General features: G+C 43.8%; 1 protein-coding gene across 4 annotated transcripts in view; it reads left to right on the forward strand.

Annotated features, from left to right (window-relative positions):
- Positions 1 to 20,494, forward strand: part of pdzd2 (PDZ domain containing 2) — a 632,977-nt gene that overhangs the window by 44,192 nt on the left and 568,291 nt on the right. The window contains exon 2 of one of the 4 annotated variants that reach the window (XM_068032021.1): positions 9,961 to 10,192. The exons of the other annotated variants lie outside the window; for them this stretch is intronic. The gene's annotated coding sequence lies outside the window, so the exon portion shown is untranslated. The remainder of the gene's footprint in view (positions 1 to 9,960; positions 10,193 to 20,494) is intronic. 4 annotated transcript variants of the gene reach the window in all.

Genomic DNA, 20,494 nt, shown 5'->3' on the forward strand with positions numbered 1-20,494 from the left:
ACTACCATTATTAAATAGAACCATCGGATCAGAGAATGGTTATAGCACAGAAGGAGGCCATTTGCTCATCGTGTCAGGCTGGCTCTCTGCAATTTCAACTCACCTAGTCCCACTTCCCGCCTTTTCCCTGGAGCCCTGCAAATTTTTTCTCTTCAGATAGTTATCCAATTGTCTTTTGAAAGGCACAGTTGAATCTGCCTCCACCAAACTGTCAGGCTGTGTATTCCAGATCCTAACCACTCACTGTGTAAAAAAGATTCTCCTCATGCCACCATTGCTTCTTTTGCTAATCACCTTAAATTGGTGCCCTCTGGTTCTCGACCCTTCCACCAATGGAAACAGTTTCTCCCTATCTACTCTGTCCAGACCCCTCATGATTTTGAACGCCTCTATCAAATCTCCTTTCAATGTTTTCTTCTCTAAAGGCGAACAGCCCCCGCTTCACCAATCTATCCATGTAACTGAAGTTCCTCATCCCTGGAACCATTCTCGTGAATCTTTTCTGCACCCTCTCTAATGCCTTCACATCCTTCCTAAAGTGTGGTGCCCAGAACTGGATACAATACTCCAGTTGAGGTCGAACCAGTGTTTTATACAGTGTTACAACCAGGTGAGACAGGGGTCTAGGGGTTCCCTTGCAGTTTTTGCCTGGTTTAACCGGAACAGGGTTTAATTTTAAAAACACCGTGTTTTAGCTCCCCTCAGTGAATCCTTGTTCACTGCTTTCCAATTCTAAGGCAAAGAAATCAGACAGGTTTTCTTAGATTTAAACAAGAAAAGTGGAAGTTTATTAACCTGAAACCCTAATACGGTTAATGACTACGAATATGTGACGCGACTATGCTAGCATGACTACACGACAAACACACATGCAGATAGAGACAGAAAAAATAGAAGGAATAAAGGGGAAAGGTTTGAGGCAATAGTTGGGTTGTAATTACAGTCCTTTGAGTTCAATGTGGAGTCTTTGGTTGCCGGTAAGTCTTGCTGTTTGTTGGGGCCCAGTGCACACTTTAACTTGTTTCAATGTAGGAGTCTTCTCTCTCTTGAGGTTTAAGTGACTTCAGTGGGTCCGGAGGCTTGTGAGAAAGTGAGAGAGAGCCAGCCAGGAGAGAGGCTGTCTTGTTCCAGGTTCAGTTGCAATCTGCAGTCTGACTTCAAACTGTCCTGTGAGCACAATTCAAAACTCCAAGTTGGCCAGCAGGTTAGTCATGTGACTAACTGTTTAAACAAACTCCTGGGTTTGGGATTTCAAAGCTCTCGGTGTGGGGGGGGGTGGGGGGGGGATTGTAGTGCTGTCTCTTACACCGACAAGATGTGGATCACCATTGCCCAGCCCAATCTCTGTTAATTGAATCAGTGAGCAATTATTTTATCTCTCAAAGCACTGTCTCTTAGTATGCAAATGTTTTTCCAGCCATTGCTGATCTCTTTAAACAAGTTATCTCTTCACTCCAGCAACAGTTTAAAATTGATGTTCATATGACAACATTAATATGCCTCATTCTTGGCAGGTGGGGGTCTTCATGGCAACAGGTTTATCATAACCTCCTTGCTTTGTACTCTATGCCCCTATTTATAAAGCCCAGAATCCCATATACTTTCTCAACATGCCCTGCCACCTTCAATGATTGTGCACATAGCTCCCTTGCGGCTGCAAACCCTTTAGAATTTTACCCTTTATTTTATATTGTCTCTCCTTGTTCTTCTTGCCAGAATGAATCACTTCCCATTTCTCTGCATTAAATTTCATCTGCCACTTGTCTTCCCATTCCACCAGCCTATGTCCTCTTGAAGTTTAACACTATCCTCCTCAAGTTTACAATACTTCCAAGTTTTGTGTCATTCATAAATTTTGAAGTTGTGCCCTGTACACCCGAGTCTAGGTCATTAATATATATCAAGAAAAGCAGGGGTCCTAACACTGATCCCCAGGGAACCCCCCCCCCCCCCCCCAACCCCCACCATAAACCTTCCTCCAATCCAAAAAACAACCATTTACCATTATTCTTTCTTTCTATCACTTGGCCAATATTGTTTCCATGCTGTTACTGCCCCTTTTATTCCATGAGCTCTAACTTTGCTCACAAGCCTGTTATGTGGCACTTTCTCAAATGCCTTTTGGAAGTCCATGTACATCACATCAAACGCGTTACCCTCATCAGTCCTCTCGGTTACCTCATCAAAAAACTCAAGCATGTTAGTTAACCATGACAAATCCTGAACAAATCTGTGCTGATTTTCCTTAATTAATCTGCATTTGCCCAAGTGACAATCAGTTTTGTCCCGAATTATTGTTTCTACAATCCATTACCAGATTTAGATGGACCCTATCATGATCTACTGGGCCTTATCCTCCTCCTGCTGAAACTATCAACTTCTCCAGAATCATTCTGGAGAGCAAAGATAACCTCTGACTCTCCAGGAGAAATCTCTTTTAAAGTATCCTCCCCTGCCTCTTCCACCACAACATCTAACTAAATTAAATAAGTTAGTAAGGCTAAAGGAAGACAAAGCACCAGGGTCTGATGGGATACCTGCTAAGTTCCTGACAGAGATGAGGGATAAAATTGCTGAGGCCTAAGAAATTATGGGCGAGATTTGAACCCACTCAAAATCCATGCACTTGCACATAGTTATAATTGGGCCCTATATCTCAGAGCTCTTTTGAGCATAAAATGTGTACTGAAGAACTGAAGAATGACCAATTTAATACCTACTTTTAAAAAGGGAGACTGAACTAATCCAGGTATTTGCAGGAGGGCTATCTTAACAGCTGTGGTAGGGAAAATTCTAGAGTCTTTAAAGATGAAATTATAGGGAATAATTTTAACTTTCTGCAGTGACAAAAAAACAGCAGTAGTGGATTGGCTACCCATTATACACCTCACCAACTTTCCATTGAAGCCACAGAAAAAGAAAATTAAGTGGATTGTATAACAGCTATCACCAGTTTTCTGCCACTGCCAAAAGTGAAAATCAGGCCCTACTTATCTCAATAAAGAGAAAATAGAAGTAGCCTAAAAAGGTCTCAAAAGAGATGATCGTGCTTAATAAACCTCATAGATTTTTTTGAGGAGGTAACAGAGATGGTAATAAAGATTGGCAGTGGATAAAAGGCACCACCTGGGAGATTATTAGAGAAGATGAAGGTGTATGGATTTTGGGGCAGTAAACTGGATTATAAATGGTTAGAGGTGAGAAAAAGAGTATAGGTGTTAAGGGTTGTTTTTCCAGAGTGGCTACATATATGTTCATTTGAATTGTGAAACACCCAAGAGTACAATTTCTGTGCTTCTAAACTTGGGGTGTGTCTGAGGAAAGTTATACAATATAAAGGTAAAATACTGGTGGTGGAAGCAACTTGATTTAGTGCAGCATACCATCTGAGGTATTACATGACAAAATCATGCATTGGTTTAAGCATGTAATTTCCTGAATTATAAAGGTATCGATATTATTCCAAATAAGCCTAGTGATAACAATGTATTTGATTAAACTATAGGACCTCGATGTTACATAATGAAACAGGAGTAGTGTCACAGAGACCTGTCACACTGTGGAGAATATAGGGAAGATATTCCCAGGACTGTGTCCATACATAATGGATAGCCCAGGCACAGCAAACACAGGAAAATTGGACTGATCAGAGGGAATGTCTGCAAAAGGTTACCCCACCTGCTTCCATTTAAAATAACAACCGAAAATCAAATGGGCTCCTCCTCTAGTACAAGGTCTGTGCCTGAGATAGATAGCTGCTATGATATGGTAATATTAGCATTAGCCAATCCAAAAATTCGAGGAATTAAGCTGATCCTTTTTGTTTACTCAAGACACTACTTATAAGGGGATGAAAATCATCCGGGTCAGACCTCCTGTCCTTTGGAGGAGCCCATCTGATTTTCATAATGCACCCATCAAGAAGGACCTCCCTCCCCCGGGAATCTGCTGGGAGGCTGCCAGGATTTACCATGGCCAAAATTGAACACTTAGATGAGAATTTTAAAATTGAGGTGCTGATGGATGCAATGCCAGTTAGTGAGAAGAGGGGTCATGGGTAAACAGCACTTGTGTGTTAAGACATGGGCAGCAAAGTTTTGGATGACCTCAAGTTTACAGAGGATGGATGATAGGAGGTTGGAATAGTTGACATTGAACCAAATGACATCCAAAAATTTGTAATTATATTTTATTTCTCTGCAGTGCGTCCTCTTTTATGTTGTCTGCAATTGGTCTTGCTCACTTATAGATTTGAAGCAACAGGTTTAAATACTGACCCCAATGCAGCTCCCCTAAACACAATTTACTGTATATACATTGTACATATATTCCAAAGAATAATGAATGACCTGCTAGGGGATGAAATACTAGGGTGCATACAGTCTTGCACTGGCTTTGGTACAGCCACCTGAGTGTATTCTGGCTCTAAACCAGCTTTTGAACCATGAGTACCTTTATACTGCACCCCATTCTCTACATATTTTATTTTTATTGCATTAACTCTCATTTCAAAATCAGGAACTGCCTTTGTTTAAAGCCTCACCTAAAATAGAAGTTGGCACAAATTAAATATTTGAAACCATATGAAACTTTACAGATCTTTGAGGTTGGAGCCAAAGTATCGGTAAGTTGACCAGTGCGAGATTTTATATGGATTATATGTAGTCAGGGTTGAAAGATGAAAGGAATGCTAAAGATAAATCAGAACCATTGGGTGATATGAATGTTAATCTGTGCATTGCTCCAACCTAAAATTCAGTTTCACATCAATGTAGCCCCATATCATGAGTTTCTGAACTCAACTGTTGTACAAAATGCTGTCCCTGAGCAGAGGCTAAGCAGTCGGAGTTCAGTAATTAGCTGGGGTGCAGATGTTGGCCTCAGGCAGGGGGAAATCGGGCAGGAGTTTTGCTCCTGGTTGCTATCCAGTGCCCCTTTGCTGGAAGTGCTTGTGGGTGGATGGCAGATAAGAACAGGATTGGGTTATACAGCATTGCGCTATTAAGAACAGAAGGTTCTTTGTAATAAAAACAGAAAGTGCTGGTAACACTCAGCAGGTCAGGCAGCATTTGTGGAGAGAGAAGCAGAGCCAACGCCTCAGATCTGTGACTGTTCATCAGAACACAGAGTTCACAGATGCTGCCTGATATGCTGAGTGTTTCCAGCACTTTCTGTTTTTATTTCAGATTTCCAGCAGCTGCAGTATTTTGCTTTTATTTTAGGTTCTTTCTTTTTGGTGAGCTAACTGATATCGCCTGGATTAATTGAGTTATGACAGTCGGTCTAAGTACTTCTGGATTAGGAATGGAACTAACCCAAGCTTCCTGCCACTGATTATCATCCAGTGACAGTTAGTGTAAAGTGCACATACGGGGGCATTATGTGAAGACCAGAGGGCGCAGCTGTGATGCCAAATATGATCAAACAACCTCTTTACACGTGAAGACTGGTTGCTTGAGTGGGATGCTGACACCTGCAGATCTGCTCTTGAAGGGTGGGTCAGCATTTCTAGCAGGGGAGAGAAGATGTTAGAGAGAAAAAAAAAGTTGAGTTTAGACACGTAACTACAAAGATAGTGGCTGGGAATTTATGAGCCCTGCGGCGTTTCCGATGGCGGAACCGGAAATTTCGCTTCCGCCCTTTTTCCTATTTTACACACAATTTTCCATGCAAATTAATGGTGCACTGACAGGCATGGGATACACATGCAATCTTGTGGTGGGGATGGACTTCCATTGGTGGAACTCACTGTGACTCTGTGATGCACCATGAGCCTCACGTCAATAAATCATTTGATGTTGCAAGCCACAAGGTTCAGCAGCCTGTGGAGCATATACTGATTGTGGCCACAGAATAAGCTTACTTGCTTTACCTTCATTTTCAGTTTGCACCCAAGCATCACCTCCTCCTCATAATTTGTTTTTTGCTTGATCAACCAACATTGTGTCAGGTGGTAGGCTGGGTCCTGCCCCACAGTTCAGTGATGCCTCCCTGCAGGTTCTCCTCCAGGCAGTCAGAGAAAGGCAGGAGGTCCTCTTCCCTGCTGATGGCATCAGAAGACTCTCCTGCCTGACCAAGGTGGCCTGGATTGAGGTGGTGGAGGAGGTGTCGATCCATGTGGTGACGTGCAGAACCTGGGTACAGTATCAGAAACGTATAAATGACCTGCTCAGATCAGCTAGAGTAAGTGATGTTCCCGAAGCTGGAATTAAGTTTTTCTCCTTGGCTCCATGTGTGTAACACAGTGGGCAGACAAGGCAAGCATTTGAATGCTTGATCAGCCTTGGTGCCAGACACCAAATGATTGTGCAGAATCTCGATGTCTAGCTTTTGCATGTGTTTGGATATATGGCGTGAGATCCACTCCAGAATGAGTGATGTCGATGCATGTGTACAATGTGTGTGATGCATCTTTTGACATGTCATTGAATCTGCACTGCCTACTGCGGGGTGGAAAAGAACAGGTGGAGGAGTGCCAAATATCAGATCCCTGTCAACAGCTGAGGAGGAGGCTGCTGAAATTGCACGCAAGCAGCATTGTATCGCTCTTCAGCTGCGATTTGGGGATGCCGCACTTGTGTCATCATCCATGTCCAAAGTGGGTAATCCTTGCCACCCAGTATCCAGCCATTAAATTCGACTGGTTCGTCAAAAATTCCTGGCCGCTGTGAGCTCTACGAAATATATGAGTCGTGACAGCTTCCTGGGAAACGAGCACACACCTGCATGATTCTTCTCCTATGGTCACAAACCAGTGGTACATTCAAAGAGTGGAAGCCTTTGCGATCACAAATGCTGCAGGCTGAGCCCAGGGAGCTCTAATGGCCACATGAGTGCAGTCTGTCTCCCCTTGCACACTAGGGTGTTGCGTGTTGTCGTTGTAGTAGTTGTTGTAGCATAGCTAGGGCGTTGTAGATAAAGCCTAGGAGTCTGGATTAGGTCAATTAATAACTTATATATACATTAATTTTTACACACTCCTCAAGCCTCAGCTAGCATCCTTCGTGCCGTTACTCCTCTCCAAATCCCCTTACCATGTGACTATTACATCATCTCTGCTGTGGGAGGAGTTACTCTCACTCTCTCCAACATTAATCCTTACATGTCCTGATACTACATTGCCCCCCAAGTCTTTATCCAACATTTTCTTAAACCTATATACATTCTGACAACCTACTATCCTTTCTCACTCCAAGTCTGTGACTTCACAGATTTAGTCTATTCAGAGGTTTCATGGCTCTCCCCGATCTTGTATAATGCAGTATAATGTGGATAAATGTGAGGTTATCCACTTTGGTAGCAAAACAGGAAGGCAGATTATTATCTGAACGGCTATAAACTGAAAGAGGGGAATATGCAGCGAAACTTGGGTGTTCTCGTACACCAGTCGCTGAAGGTAAGCATGCAGGTGCAACTGGCGGTAAAAATGGCAAATGGTATGTTGGTCTTCATAGTGAGACGATTCGAGTACAGAAGCAGGGATGTCTTGCTGCAATTATACAGGGCCTTGGTGAGGCCACACCTGGAATATTGTGTGCAGTTTTGGTCTCCATATCTGAGGAAGGATGTTCTTGTTATAGAGGGAGTGCAGCGATGGTTTACCAGACTGATTCCTGGAATGGCGGGACTGACGTCTGAGGAGAGATTGAGTCAGTTAGGATTATATTCACTGGAGTTCAGAAGAGTGAGGGGGATCTCATAGAAATCTATAAAATTCTAACAGGACTTGACCGGGTAGATGCAGGAAGGATGTTCCCGATGGTGGGGGAGTCCAGAACCAGGGGTCATAGTCTCAGGATACGGGGTAAACCTTTCAGGACTGAGATGAGGAGAAATTTCCTCACCCAGAGAGTGGTGAGCCTGTGGAATTCGCTACCACAGAAAGCCTTTGAGGCCAAAACATTGTATGTTTTCAAGAAGGAGTTAGATATAGCTCTTGGTTCTAAAGGGATCAAAGGCTATGGGGTGAAAGTGCGATCAGGTTACTGAGTTGGATGATCAGCCATGATCATAATGAATGGCGGAGCAGGCTCAAAGGGCCGAATAGCCTACTTCTGCTCCTATTTTCTATGTTTCTATGTTTAGTCCGAGAGGGATGATCAGTTGTCTTCCTTGTAAGTCTGGATCGCTGACTTGGTTAACTTCTACTAAGGATTGTAGTATTCTGTTTACTTTGGGTTTGTTCAACTTCATCTGGGTCTTCCAAATAAATGATTGACTGTTTCTTCTGGGGAATAGGGTTAACATTTCTCCTACTTTGATGTATGTTCCCTTCTGTTGTGTGTGCCACAGACGATCTCTGGTAGTTTTCATCTCTGTGGATTACAGCACCTTCCATTTCCAGGTCACTCTTTGGCCTTCATTGAGTTTCAGTAAGTCTCTGTCATGAAATCTTTTGTTGTACTTTCGAGTTTGTTGCCTTCTATAAAAGTTTTCCTGGTTGGTCAGAAATTGAGTAGTTAATAGAGGTTCACGCCGTTCTGGTCTTTGCATTGCACAGATCTGACAGTTCTGGATCAGATTTTCGATGTCTTTGGATATTCTTGACCACCACACCATTCCTGTCCTTGCTGTGCACTTCATTATTCCCATATGGTCCTGATGTAGACATTCCAAGATATACAATCTTAGTGAACCAGGAATGACTAGTCTGTCATTATAAACTAACAAATCGTTGATAATTGTGAAGCATTTTCTATCTTCATAGAAAGTTGCAATGTTTTCCCACAAGACGTTCTTGTAGCCACCCTTGTGTGCAATACTGCCTTATGCGAATACATTCTTCATCGCTTTTTTGGGCTCGACAAACTTCTTGCAGTTTCTGTATATTTGCCAGCCATTGTTGTGCAGTATATTGCAAATATGACTCTATCTCGTCCACAAAATTCACATTTTGTTGTGTCGGATGGTCTGCCATCTCTCTTGATTGCATCTTTCCCTGGACATATATTGTCTCATATGTATATCTCATCAATCTTAAACAAAATCTTTGGATTCTTGGAAGCAATTTTGTGATCTCCTTTTCATCCACCAAAAATACCACAGGTTTATGGTCTGTCTTGATGACTGCTCTCAATCTGACAATATAATCAGAAAATTTCTCATATGCCTATGTGATGGCAGTGCTTCTTTTTCAATTACCGCATACCTTGTCTCTATTTTGGAAAAAGCTCTAGATGCGTTGTATAGTGGTCTGCGAGAACCATTAGGTTGCTCCTGGAAAGATTTATACACTTTGAGGAGGGAAGGTCAGGCGGACAAGATAAGTGCTTTGGGGGGGGGGGGGGCTGGTGGGGGGAGAGTGCAAGTAATTAATTCTATGGTTACTGGGGGGTGGGAGAGGGGCAAGATCAATTTACTTAATTTTCTAAAAATCAATGTATCTTTAAATATTTAAATTGAACAGCAGGGCTTGAAGCCCTTTAAAAATGGTGTCAGCACTTGTGCACAGGCAGCTGACACCATTGCCGGGGACAGACAGCCCGCCCCCTCCATGTTGTCGTGGGGTGGGGGGGGGCAGAGGGGGGTGTCGGGAGGGGCGGCAGTCCACCCCGGCTATTTAAATAAGCCAGCGCACTTAATATAACGGCGGCTCTGTAACGTGCGGCCCGCCCTTGGTGGCGGGAGTATAAATTTCAGCCTGTAGGAATCTTTTTCTCCATGAGGACCAATTTTGTACCTGATTGGGCCCTTCCTGATCGTAGAAGCTTTCAGGCATTTTGAATTTTGAATCCATTCTGTTTTTTATGCGTTGTTAGTCTTTTTAGGGTGTTCCCCTTTCTTTTTAAATTTTACAGCTTTAATGGAGGTGCTTGTGCTCTTTCTGGGGTTTTCCCATGCTTTCCGACTGTTCCCGTGCTTTCTCACCGCAGTCTGGTTGAGTCATGGCTGCCACCGTTATAGGACTCTCGAATCGCCTTTTCGCCCAATCAATCTCTCTCCCTTTTTTTGTGTCATTAGCCAAGAATGGCCCCTTTGAAATCCTCTCAACCGATCCTGGATGGTTGCCCAGCGCTGAGACTTGGAACCCGATTGCTGGGCCTGGATGTTTTGTTGCAGACCACCACACTTCTGTTGTGAATGCCTACACGGTTGACTCACTGACTGTCCACGTCTTTGGCTGCTGAGCAGCTCTGGAGCTCGAAGCAGTCCCTCAATGAGATCTGCTGATCTCCTGGCACTACTGCACGAGGTAACATAATTTTCAATATTTTCTGTTTGTTTTAACCGGCGCCACCATATTGCATATTGTTGTTATAGTAGATGTAGTGTAGCTAGGGCATTGTAGATAAAGTCCAGGAGACTAGATGAGGTCAACTAATAACTATTATGTATACATTACTATTTACACTCTCCTCAAGCCTCCTTAGCTAGCATCCTTTGTGCAGCTACTCTCCTCTCCAAAGCTCATTGCCATGTCACTATTACATCATCATCTCTACAATGGGAGGGATTGCTCTTGCTGTCTTCAACATTAACCCTTACATGTCCTTATACTACATAAGTTACCCAGCGATGGTGCCAAAGGCCGCAGACCTTGTTGCCTGGCTGTTCTCGTCTGTAGGGAAGTAGATGAAATCATTGTCGCAATGAAATAGAGCATTGGTCGCCTTTTTGATGTACCTGTGGGTCGCGGACTGTGATATGCCACATATGTCACCCGTTGATCACTGGAAGGCGACACAAGCAAAAAATTGAGTGCAGTTGTAACCTTGAGGGCAACTGCCATGGGATTTCCACCAAACCTATGTAGTTGCAGGTCATGCTGCAGGATCCTACAAATTTCTGTGACCATTTTACATGACATCCTTGGGCGTCTCTGGCATTGCCTCTCTGACATTTGAAGGTAATTTGTCCTGGTCCTGAGGATGCGATGACACGCCATCTCCCACCTTCGATAATGTCTTTCCTGGATGGCATCATTCTGAGCATCCTCACCTTCTTGTTCCACCTGCTGCTGGCATTCAGACATCATTCGTAGAGAGAAAGGGGCCCTCGTCAGTCGCTCCCTCTGCTCTTCTTCCCGTGGTAGGAGACAATTTGGGTGTATGAGACCCATGTCTTTGCAGCTTTGCAAATATTAAAATGAGCAGAGCGTTCCAATTCAGCTTTCTGTTGCCAGTCAGCTGAACCATTGAGGTAATGAGGCAGGTCGCTTTTATGTGCCTTAAAATTGCACCAACACAAAATCCCACCCATCATCATTGGTCTCCTCCCACGTGACTTGCAATCCTTGAGTGGCCTCCAGAAAATGTTGCGTTTTTGCTACCAGGCAAGTTTCCCCATCTTACAACCTCCTCCTGCCATCTTCCAGCTTGCACCCATCAGCCTTGATCCACCCAGTGTAATTTTAGACCTTCCCTCTGTTACCTTTGAACCAATCTCCATTACCTTGGACCAGATCATCATCAATTTATTTATGCCATCCCTTCCCACTGTTCCTACTCCTGTGATCATCCAACTGCTGACTCTCACCCTTGATCCTCCTAAAATCCACCTTGATGTAGTTGCCAAATTCTGTTCCCCTCCTCATGATGCCGTAGAATACCCAACTCTAAGGGCTGGATTTTCTTCTCCTGCTGCCGAGATCTTCCTTGCGGTGGCCCAGGGTAATGATCCAGTCAGGCCCCCCACCCCCACCAATCACATGGAGGTGGCGAGCTATCCGATGCCGACAATAGCATCAGCTGCCTGTGTGTAGGCCCTGGCGCCATTTTTAAAGAGCAGCGAGCTCTGCCGGGACATTTAAATTTTTAAAGGGCTACCCCCCCCGCAATGGACCACCGATAAATCTATCACCTCTTCACCCCAACAAAGTAACAATGAAATTCAACATTTGCCCTCTCTTTTTCCCCCCCCCCCACATAAAACACTTTGCTTCAACACTTGACCTTTTCATCCCCGAAACCGATTAAAATGCAGAGGTCTCCCCTTCCCACCCTCCCCAACACTAGTAATTTGCATTAGAGCTCGTTTCCACCCACCACTCTCCAACTGCACTAAAAATCATAAGCTCCCCCCTTCCCCACCTTGGTGGCTCCTGCTTTCCCTGGACGGGAAAGTGAAGGCACCTGAGTGTCGGCCACTGTTTGGAAGATCGCAGCCTAAAGGTAAGATCGCTGTTGATTTTATTTAAATACGTTAATTTCATTAATTTAAATGTGTTAATCCAGGTCCCATCACCCAACAGCAGGGGGGCTGCCATGGAACCTCGTCGCCACCGGGAAGATCAGGCCCAGCACTCCCGGCGTCGGGCTTCATGGCAGACCTCTGCCGGAATGATCTTCTGGCCCCCCTCAGCCCCGCCATGGAGCCCGACTGGGAGCTCAGTAAAATCCCGGCCTAAGTCTCAACCTTCCCCACTACGAAATCCAATTGCCCACTGTGACTGTTCCCTGTGCCAGGTAGTACCCTGATTTTGCTCCACAGATCCCTGACGTAGACAGCACTCATTCCTCCCTTTAGGCCTTCATGACCATCTGTTTACTGTCATGTACACATCAATCCACCACCCCCTACAACCGCCCACAGCCAGCTTCTGCATACATAACAACCACTACACACCCTGAACGCTGCCCTTCTTCCTTGTCTGCTCCTCCTCCCATCCGAGACCCCACCCTGCCTGCCCAAGTACCCGCTCCTGCTCCTCCATGCACCCGATAACCCCACCCTGTGTCCTCACCAGCTACCCTCCCCTGTGCCTCCATGCACCCCACCCCCGCACCATGCCTTCCCCGCCATCGCCCGAGAAGAATTACCCTTGCTAGTCCCGAGCCTGGAGCCAAACATCCATTCCAATGTTGGCCTTCATTGTGCCGATGAGTGTAAGACATGAAACCACTGACCTCAGACACAACGGCACAAAGCCGCCTGGTATACGCCACCTTTAAACAAACGTGAACTGGGTAGCATGGGAATACTGTTTGTCACTAACTTAATCTAGCAGGTCGGAGTTAATTTAAAATAAGTGTAGGGTAATGAGTGTTCATGGTATGGAAATGCACGCAAAGCTGCAATCCGCCACCATGCAGGGGGATCCCCGGAACGCCGCAAACACACCGCTGACTTAATTGCAATACAAAAACCCACCGTGAAATCTGAGAAAACAAATCACACCGAATTAAATCATTTTGCCCACCACCAAAGCCTCTCTTGCAGGGCCCAAAAAATTCCGCCCAGTGTTTGGACACTAAAAGACAAGATTTTAACTCACTGAAAACCCATTCACTTACACAGAGTTAAAATTGGGCCCTTGTGTTAAATCATTTGACAACTAAATATGTTGGGTGCAGAGTTTATTTCCAAGTATGAGGTAGAAAAGTTCTTCAGGTGAATTTTGAAGGGAAAAAACACTATTGACTATTTTCCATCAATTTTAACGGTGGAGCCTCATGAGAAATCCAGTTGGTGAATATATAACAGTCATTTCTCTGGTGGTGCAATAATTAGTTAATGAAGCCCTTGATGCCTTTTATATGCAACACTGATATTGTGGCGACAGTGCTGATAGTAACATTTATTGAAGGAAACCAAAAAGTATTCAGAAAACCTAAAGTCACTGACAAAGTATTTATGTGTAAAAGGTTTACAATTTATGGACCCACCAACTAATACCAATTGTAAAGAAAGAAGTATAGAAACAGATAATTCAGCAGTTGAATACAGTTTCCACAGGCAATAGAAGCCATGCCGTTTATCCAAAGACAATTCAACAATAAATAAAAAGGGTAGCAAAAAAAGCCCTTCACTCTAAATATAGAGCTGGATGGAAGAGCAGGAAACCCTAACTTCAGGAAGACACAGAGTCCAACAGCCATATCTCCCAAGCTCCTACAGGATGATGGGAACATGAAAACTCGTTTTCTTGTAATTCTTTGTATATTGAGTAATGATACTGTAGAACTGTAATGTTGCTATTTTTTCAAATGCAGTGAAATGTAGAACAGATACACTGGGCTGGATTTAGTTCTCCCCCAGGCATCGCGGTGGGGGGGGGGGGGGAGGGGAGGGGAGGGGGATCTGAAGATGCATCCGGAAGAGGGGCGCCACGCACTCCTATGCTGGGAGGGCCAGGCCCAATATTGCTGGCGGTGGAGAGGTCTCATGGCAGCTTAGCGATGGGACCCCTATTTGCATATTTAAATAAATGAAAATGAATGCATTAATTATAATTACGTCCCCACCTGTGCTCCCGCTCCATCATTTCCGTGTCTTCGGATCCCAGTCTGGAGAAACGAGGCGCCACATTGGTGGGGAGGGGGGAGGAGGTAGGTTTCTCAGTGCGGGAGTGGGGGGGGCAATGGGGTCAGAGTAACATCATTGATGTAGGGGATGGTGGGAAGGTTTTGAGGTTAAAGTTTATGAACTTTGGGGGGGATGGTCAGGTGGACAAGCTAAGTGTTTTGGGGGGGAGAGGGCAAGTAATTAATTTAATTGTTATTGGGAGGATGGGAGAGGGGCAGAAGAAATGTCTATTTATGTTTATTTACTTGTACTTTAAATATTTAAATTTAACTGTAGGGCTCAAAGCCCTTTAAAAATAGCGTCAGCATCTGCACACATGCAGCTGAAGCCATTGCCAGGGACAGACAGCCCGCTCTCTCCATGTGATCGGGGGAGTGGGTGTGCTGCCCGCCCCAGCTATTTAAATGAGCTGCCGCACAGAAGATTGCAGCGGCTCCGCGACATGCGGCCGGTGTGGGCAGGCCGCTGTTTTTCTCACCCGCCGCCAACATTGGCGGTGGCACAGAAGATTCAGCCTACTGTCATTTAACATTATATGCCACTTAAATATTATGTTTGGTCAGTTGTTACATTTGATAAGTTGAATTAATTAAGGAAGGTTTGAAATGCTTGCCCGTTCTGAGTCCCAGCTGGGATAAATATAGAGATGTGTTGATTGTGTTACCTCCTAATAAAGATGTGCAAAATATTTGTGGATGTTCTATAAAATTCAAACACAGTGGGGGCTGCAACTGCAAATTAATGTGGAACGTATAGCTGCCATGGAAATGGAGTATCATGATCTTCAATAGCCTCCACGTGATATTCTTCCAATAGATTATGAAAAGAAGTAAGAAAGGCTTGCATTTATATAGCACCTTTCACGACCACCGAATGTCTTAAAGTGCTTTACAGCCAATGAAATACTTTTGAAATATAGTCGCCCTTGTAATGCACAAGAGACGAGCTTAGATTTTTGGTTTACGTGTGAGCTGAAACAGAAATAGTGTGACCTGCGGTTTGCTATTAAGAACACCAGCCTTCACATGGAACTGTTCATTAACTCATATCCTTACATAGATTCACTGCACAGGGAGCCTCCCATGGAATGTAGCTGCCTGTTGCATATACCTGTCATCACACCTGTTATAAGCAAACTGCCGTAATATGTATCACTGAATGTTACAGTGTAAAACAGTCAATGTTACATCAACTGCCATTTATATATCCAGCACAATTTTTCTTTTCCACAATTGAAAGGAAGCTCATGAGGGTGTATGACATGCAGCCAATCTGATATTGCCTGTTTACATTATCACCAAAAGTTAAAATTACCCCTGTTCTCTTTTTGAAGGAATAAACAGACCAGAACTCTGGAGAGAAATCTTGGGTAAGAGTCCATATATGGTGCTGGAGATGATGAAATGGGAGGGCAGCAGCCAGCTTTGGGTTTATGAGGGACTTCTGTGCATCTTTCTTTCCATCTTACTGTTCCCCTCATTAACAAGTAGCAAAGCACATCATGGCACTTCAGTTAGATGTGCAGACTGCTCGTCAAGACACTTTCTCTTTTATTTCTCTATATCTGAATAAGAAGAGTGAGTCCCTAGTATATTCAGCCTTGCCAAGACTTCATATTGTACAGTGTCACTCACTGTTTCCCTCCAGATACATCCATCCTGGCTGATTAACCAGTGCGCTAGAGGGGAATGCAATGGATGAGACACACAACATGAGTGGACAGTAACAGCTGGTGATGTCAGAGGAGGAGAAGCTTAATGTCCAGAAAGCCAGATTGTATTCCATGTTGGTGGAAGAGTCTGGGGATCTGGATCTGGCAGAAACTACGTTGAAAAAAAGATGCTTTCTGAGTATTGGTACAGGCGTTGAGAGCTGTACAACATAATGTGATGGAGATGGCAGCTAGTGTGAGGAGCCTGCTTCCTGTGTATGCAGTCCTATTCTGAATAGCTTCACGACTCTGCAATCCAATGTAGGGCAGTGCCAGGGACATCTGAGAGGGGCTTCACTGTTACTGAAGTCCTAAGGGCAGTTGTGGCTTCTGGCATTGATTCTCAGACTGCTGCCATAGAGGTCTGGAATGAAAAACCTGTCTTAAAAGCCTGAGATTACTATCACCCTTGCCCGTCTACAGATTGGTAGGCCATTAATAGGGAGTCTGTCAGATGTTAAGCATATGGCAGCATCTCCTTCATCCATTCTCACTGCATTCCAAACACAATGGCTATCGATGCTGCTGCTTCTAAACTGTTTACCCGAGTCTTTGAGTCCTGATGCTGCAACTCTTCCCATTCATTGGAACAGACAAACAAGGAAAAGGTAAAAGAAGAAGAAAATAAAGTGCTAAGATGTAAGAAAATAAAAAGAGGAAGCAGAGAGTCAGAAGTGAAGGACAAAGAGGAAAAATGGAGATGAAGAGCGATCAATAAAAGTGAAGGAGGAGAAGGAAGTGAAGAGAAGAGAGGCAGAAGAGCAGAGAGTGAAGTGAAAAAGAAAAAGTTTACTTTTGATAAATAATCAAACACAGCAAGCAATATGCACGCAGCAAGTTCTCAGAAAAAGAAAATTAGATGAATGATCAATTAATGTGTTTTTGGTGATTTTGATTAAGGAAGGAATGTTGGCTAGAACACTCTTCTTCAGTGAATCTTTTATATTTCCCTGAACTACTGGGACAGCCAGATACTGTAGCATCTATTGGTTGCTGAGTCAAAATCCTGGAACTCCCTCCTTAATAGCACTGTGGGTGTGCCTACACCATACGGACTGCAGCGGTTCAAGAAGGTGGCTCATCACCATATTCTCAAGGGCAGTTAGGATGGACAATAAATGCTGGCCTAGCCAGTGATGCCCATATCCCAAGAACAAATAAAAAAAAATCTATGCGTAGGGAATAAACCATTGCTGTGTCAGAGTTAAAATTTGTAACGGCACACTTTGCACATTTCTAAAGGAACATCTAGTACAGTTTATTTTCATCGATTATAGCCATAGTGTACATGTACTGTGAACATGATAGATTACACTGACACACATAAATAATGAGTAAGGGCTAATGGCTCTTTTGTTCTCTAGTGAAGGCTTGTATTGCCTGTCTGCAGTTTACTGATTGCTAATGGAAAGCTTGGGGAATGTAATTGGGATAATAATTTAAATTTGTTTTTGCACTTATTCTCCATTGACTTTTATCCTTGAGCTTTTTGTAGCTCCATTATTAGATCAAAAGATAAAATAATTGAATCTAGACCAATGCATTTTAAGATTTCAAAATATGAGGGAAGACTTTCCTGGAGCACTAGATTACCTGGGTCAGGAAAATATCAAACAATCATGTGGGTCGGAATGTACTCCGGTAAAGGAACCCACATAGTTTTTTCCCATTTAAATTAAGGGAAAAGATCCCCATTGATCTTAATATATGCTTAGAAGTCAAGCAAGATACAGGAGCCGGAATTTTTTGGAGACAGCAGGGGTCCCGCTACAGGGCCCAAAACTGGGAGGCGACTCCGTTGGGCGGGTGGCAGGACCCAGGGCTGCATTTTACGTGCGGCAGCCAATTATGTGGCTGTCACTTGGGCTGCCTTCCAATTAAGAACGGTGACCCAGCCCAAGAGCTACCGGCACAATCAGAGGCTGGCAGCTCAGCAGCCTCAGCAGCACCACAGGGAGCGGTGGCCACTGCTAAGGCTGCACTTGGAGTGCAAGGGCACATCAATGGATGTATGCCCACAAAGTAAGGTAAGTGCAGTCTGGGGGTGCTGGGGCCAGTCAGGCAGGTCCTGAAAAGGGTGTGGTGGTGGTCGATGAGGGCAGGTGGAGCTGATGCTGCGGGGTGGCTATTGCCGCAAGGGGGCCCCTTCGTGGGCACTCCCCCGCCCCCGGAGCCCACTGGTACACCATGTGGCGGAGGGCCACCACGGTAAAATGCCAGTGGAGGCAGGAAGAGGCCCTTAATTGGCCACTTAAGTGACTCAATTGGACTCCTGGCCGGCTGGCCATCTGCCACCTTTCCCACTGCTGGCAAAATGTCCTTTCCCACGCCATTTTGCCAGCCTTCCTGTATCCAAGCCTGTCCCCAAGGGCCTTGTAAAATTCCAGCCAAGGATTTGAAACAGTTTGACAAATATTAAACTATGCAAAAACCACACATTTTGATGCTGATAGATATTTAACATAGTAGTGTAGATTTTCCAATTGGGCATATGCTCAACACGAAATCAGGTGGAACAAGAGCTTCCTCCCAATCTTTAACGTGTTTATCCTATGTATTTTTCTCAGGTCAATCTCAATAGTATATAGATGATCTCCAAATATTCAAGATGCTTGTGATTGGAGCTTGTCCATTGGTGTGTAGGAAAACTGGTGATTTAAAGACTGTAGCAGTATAAAGGGCAAGCTCCTGGTGGTCAGCAAGATCCTTTGGCAAAAGAGCATGTGTAAGGAGTTCAGCAAACAACAATGGTCTATTTCTATGATGGCCCATTGAAATTCAAGTGAGGCAGAGAAGAAGGGCCCACTTTGGCACTGCGTACCACAGGACCCCTAAAAGTATAGCACAGGGAGATTGGGAGATGCTTGTGTGACAGAATGGAATGCTTTTCTCCATAGCTTGTTTCTGTGTATGACATTATGTAGCCTAAACAGCAGATTCATTTATGAAAGAGACCAGCCTCAAAATGGTCACTGCCACTTCATGCTGGAAAATTGACTATGCCTCTTCTGCAAAATATATAAGCTTTAGGCAGTTCTCATATTTTAGTTGGCAATGATTTTGACTGAGCTGCAATGAATGTGGAAGAAAGAAACCATTCTCAAACACAGAATTCCAAGTAGGACTACAACTGCTAGAGGTTAAAGTGCTACTAAACTGCCGAAAAGATCCTACTATCTGATACCTGAAATATCTGCAAAGGAAGACTTAAAATGAACTCAACTGACTAGTTTAAAATAATAAGGAAATCCTGAATGAATTGGAAATTTGAAAGAAAAACAACATGCTGAAATTACGCGGAAGGGTAGTCAGCATCTGTGAAGAGAAAGGACAGATTTGACATTTTGGGCGTGTAACCTTACTAAGATGACTAGGCGATAAATAAGTATTTTCATATGATTTGAAAGTAGAGAAAAGAGGAGAGAATGAGCAATAAATATATTAAATGACCTCCAAACTCCTTAACGAAAAACAGGTTATATAAAAGATATTAGTGAGATAATTTGGAAAGGACTAAATAATGTACAATAATAGTGAAAGGGGATGAGAAGACACAGGAGAGGTCCTTAAACACAAATGCATGAGGCATAAAGAAACAATAAGAAATTACAAACAAAATAAATATGAAATAAAAACATAAAATACATGTGAAACTTGGATCAGCTAATCGTGAAAAGAAATAAAGGATGAAGGTTACACATCCAAAACATCACAGCCTGCCTTTTCTGTTTACAGATACTGACTGATCTATTGTGCATTTTCAGAATTTTCTGTTTTGATTTTAGATTTCTGGCATTTTCTAGTTTTCAAAATTATTATTTTAAGCTTGGCAGTTGAGTTCATTTGACCAATCTTCCTTTTATAGGCTCAGGTTTACACTGACGGCTTAGATACCCCCAGTGCTGTGCTGTGATGGAGGGTCTCTTATCCAAATACCAACCCACATTCTTCCTTCCTGACACACTCTCCCCACATCAAAAAGATCCACTGTTATGAAGAGAATGAAATGTGTACCTAAGGTCTGCACCTACTAAAGTTATTGTTCGAACTAGATGACTTCAGAGTGCTCAGGAGAAAGATGAGCTAATACTGTTGAAGCTTGAAGTGAGCTTCATTGGGACAGTTAGGAGATAACAGACAGAGTGGGAAGGGAAGAGGGAGATAAAGCAACAATTCATAAGTAGGTCAGCATCACACATACAGACAGAACACAATTGCACAGGGAAGTGGTCACGTAATCTTTGGTCTTCCTAATGTAAAAGAGATTGCAACATGTAGTAAACTAGACTAGAGAAAATACGCATGAATCACTGGCTCACATGGAAAGAGTATTTGAGATTCTGGATAATGACATGTAAGGAGATAAATGGACAGGTGATGTATCTCTTGGGGGTTACATGGGAAGGTGCTAGGGAGGGCAGTGGGAAATAAAGTGAATGGACAAGTGTATCACAGAAAGACCAGCTCCTGTGAAAGGCAGAGAGGGAAGGGAAAAATGTGGTTGGTTGTGGGGCTGTTTTGTAGGTGGCAAAAATGGCG

Source organism: Heterodontus francisci, chromosome 1 (assembly GCF_036365525.1).
Source record: "Heterodontus francisci isolate sHetFra1 chromosome 1, sHetFra1.hap1, whole genome shotgun sequence".
NCBI lineage: Eukaryota > Metazoa > Chordata > Chondrichthyes > Heterodontiformes > Heterodontidae > Heterodontus > Heterodontus francisci.